This window comes from Triticum urartu, chromosome 7 (genome assembly GCF_003073215.2).
Source record: "Triticum urartu cultivar G1812 chromosome 7, Tu2.1, whole genome shotgun sequence".
In the NCBI taxonomy this organism is placed as follows: Eukaryota; Viridiplantae; Streptophyta; class Magnoliopsida; order Poales; family Poaceae; genus Triticum; species Triticum urartu.
The window spans coordinates 184,700,036-184,702,617 of NC_053028.1; positions in this window are offsets into that span (position 1 = coordinate 184,700,036).

The following is a 2,582-nucleotide window of genomic DNA, read 5'->3' on the forward strand; positions in this document are numbered from 1 at the left end:
AACATTTGAAAAGTTCAAAGAATTTCAGAGTGAAGTGGAAAATCATCGTGACAAGAAAATAAAGTTTCTACGATTTGATCGCGGAGACAGATATTTGAGTTACGAGTTTGGTCTTCAATTACAACAATGTGAAATAGTTTCACTACTCACGCCACCTGGAACACCATAGTGTAATGGTGTGTCCGAACGTCATAACCGTACTTTATTAGATATAGTGCGATCTATGATGTCTCTTACCGATCTACCATTATCGTTTTGGGGTTATGCATTAGAGACAGCTGCATTCACGTTAAATAGGGCACCATCTAAGTCCGTTGAGACGATACAATCTGAACTGTGGTTTGGCAAGAAACCAAAGTTGTCGTTTCTTAAAGTTTGGGGTTGTGATGCTTATATGAAAAAGTTTCATCCTAATAAGCTCAAACCCAAATCGGAGAAATATGTCTTCATAGGATACCCAAAGGAGACTGTTGGGTACACCTATCACAAATCTGAAGGCAAGACTTTTGTTGCTAAATTCGGAGTTTTTCTAGAGAAGGAGTTTCTCTCGAAAGAAGTGAGTGGGAGGAAAGTAGAACTTGATGAGGTAACTGTACCTGCTCCTTATTGGAAAGTAGTTCATCACAGAAATCTGTTCCTGTGACTACTACACCAATTAGTGAGGAAGCTAATGATGATGATCATGTAACTTCAGATCAAGTTACTACCAAATCTCGTAGGTAAACCAGAGTGAGATCCGCACCAGAGTGGTATGGTAATCCTGTTCTGGAGGTCATGTTACTAGACCATGATGAACTTGCGAACTATGAGGAAGCGATGATGAGCCCAGATTCCACGAAATGGTTTGAGGCCATGAAATCTGAGATATGATCCATGTATGAGAACAAAGTATGGACTTTGGTTGACTTGCCCGATGATCGGCAAGCCATAGAAAATAAATGGATCTTCAAGAGGAAGACGGACGCTGATAGTAGTGTTACTATCTACAAAGCTAGAATTGTCGCAAAAGGTTTTCGACAAGTTCAAGGTGTTGACTACGATGAGATTTTCTCACTCGCATCTATGCTTAAGTCTGTCCGAATCATGTTAGCAATTGCCGCATTTTATGAAATCTGGCAAATGGATAAACAAAACTGCATTCCTTAATGGATTTACTAAAGAAGAGTTGTATACGATGCAACTAGAAGGTTTTGTCGATCCTAAAGGTGTTAACTAAATATGCAAGCTCCAGCGATCCATCTATGGACTGGTGCAAGAATCTCGGAGTTGGAATATACGCTTTGATAAGTTGATCAAAGCATATAGTTTTATACAGACTTGCGGTGAAGCCTGTATTTACAAGAAAGTGAGTGGGAGCACTACAACATTTCTGATAAGTATATGTGAATGACATATTGTTGATCGGAAATAATGTAGAATTATTCTGCAAAGCATAAAGAAGTGTTTTAAAGAAGTTTTTCAAAGAAAGACCTCGGTGAAGCTGCTTACATATTAAGCATCAAAATCTATAGAGATAGATCAAGACGCTTGATAAGTTTTTTCAATGAGTACATACCTTGACAATATTTTGAAGTAGTTCAAAATTGGAACAGTCAAAGAAAGAGTTCTTGGTTGTGTTACAAGGTATGAAATTGAGTAAGACTCAAAGCCCGACCACGGCAGAAGATAGAAAGAGAATGAAAGTCATTCCCTATGCCTCAGCCGTAGGTTCTATAAAGTATGCCATGCTGTGTACCAGATCTATTGTATACCCTACACTGTGTTAAGCAAGGGAGTACAATAGTGATCTAAGAGTAGATCACTGGACAGCGGTCAAAATTATCCTTAGTGGAATAAGGAAATATTTCTCAATTATGGAGGTGACAAAAAGGTTCGTCGTAAAAAGTTATGTCGATGCAAGTTTTGACACAGATCTGGATGACTCTAAGTATCGATCTAGATACATATTGAAAGTGCGAGCAATAAGCTAGAGTAGCTCCGTGCAGAGCATTGTTGACATAGAAATTCGCAAAATACTTACGGATCTGAATGTGACAGGCCCGTTGACTAAAATTATCTCACAAGCAAAAAATGATCACACCTTAGTACTCTTTGGGTGTTAATCACATAGCGATGTGAACTAGATTATTGACTCTAGTAAACCCTTTGGGTGTTTATCACATATCGATGTGAACTATGGGTGTTAATCACATGGTGATGTGAACTATTGCTGTTAAATCACATTGCGATGTGAACTAGATTATTAACTCTAGTGCAAGTGGGAGACTGAAGGAAATATGCCCTAGAGGCAATAATAAAGTTATTATTTATTTCCTTGTATCATGATAAATGTTTATTATTCATGCTAGAATTGTATTAACCGGAAACATAATACATGTGTGAATACATAGACAAACAGAGTGTCACTAGTATGCCTCTACTTGACTAGCTCGTTAATCAAAGATGGTTATGTTTCCTAACCATGAACAATGAGTTGTTATTTGATTAACGGGATCACATCATTAAGTGAATGATCTGATTGACATGACCCATTCCATTAGCTTAGCACCCGATCGTTTAGTATGTTGCTATTGCTTTCTTCA